The 939-nt window shown below is 30.2% G+C and overlaps 1 long non-coding RNA gene across 1 annotated transcript in view; it reads right to left on the reverse strand.

Moving 5' to 3' along the window:
• Window positions 1–939, reverse strand: part of LOC136796786 (uncharacterized) — a 6967-nt gene that overhangs the window by 3325 nt on the left and 2703 nt on the right. The window contains exon 2 of the long non-coding RNA XR_010844535.1: window positions 426–552. This is a non-coding gene — a long non-coding RNA (uncharacterized lncRNA). The remainder of the gene's footprint in view (window positions 1–425; window positions 553–939) is intronic.

A 939-nucleotide genomic window follows, 5' to 3' on the forward strand; every position in this document is an offset into this window, starting at 1 on the left:
GGGTGGTTCCTTCCCAAGATTTTTAAGTGTATATGAAACATACAACATATTTACTTATTGTATTATTTTGTACAGTTGTAAATTACATTAAATAAATAAATATAATTTCAGAAACCATCGCACAGTGAGGCCAGTGATCTCACAACATGGCCACAATGTTTCTAGTGTTGCCAATGAAGCCCGAAGGCAACAAAACAAAAAGTAACAAATAATATATATATTTAATAACTAATATACCATAGATAATGATAAATAAAAATTATTAATAGTAATATAACATTTTATTCCAATAATGCCCAAGCCTGCTTATACCAAATGAATATGTCAAAACTTCGTACCGCTTGGTGTTGTAAGGGTACCTGTAACTTAAGAAATTTAAAAAATGATATAAGCAAAACCAAATAAAATGACGAGTTAAAATTTACATGGTATGAATGTTGGAGGTATTGTTTGATACTGCAGCTCTGCAGATCTTACACTTCTTGGCAGAGTCCTCAAACCTCTCGCGTTTCCCTCCTCACTAGCAGCTGCCAGTTGTACCAAATAGCATATCTGCAATAATCATGTTTATTGCTAACGGTAGATTCATTGTGAGTAAAATTATGGTCGAGGGTAAAATCAATAGAGTATTATCAAACACAAATAAGTAAAACTTATTTTATTATTGGCAACGTATCGGCCTAAACATCGGCCTTCATCGAGACTGGAAAAAAACGGATAGTAACCATAATATAGATTAAAAAAAAATAAGGACATAATATAACAAAGAATGATACTAAAAGAAGATAAAATACAACATAGGAAAAGTAAAAATTTATACTAAAATATATGTGACGGCAGTGAGGCTTTAAAATGAACTTACCAAAACTACCGCCCAGTATCAAATTAATAAAATTACCAATAAATATTATTTTATTCAAAGGTTTAAACATATTTTTT

The sequence above is a fragment of the Halyomorpha halys genome, unplaced genomic scaffold (assembly GCF_000696795.3).
Source record: "Halyomorpha halys isolate HHAL.00 unplaced genomic scaffold, Hhal_1.1 Scaffold719.1, whole genome shotgun sequence".
NCBI lineage: Eukaryota > Metazoa > Arthropoda > Insecta > Hemiptera > Pentatomidae > Halyomorpha > Halyomorpha halys.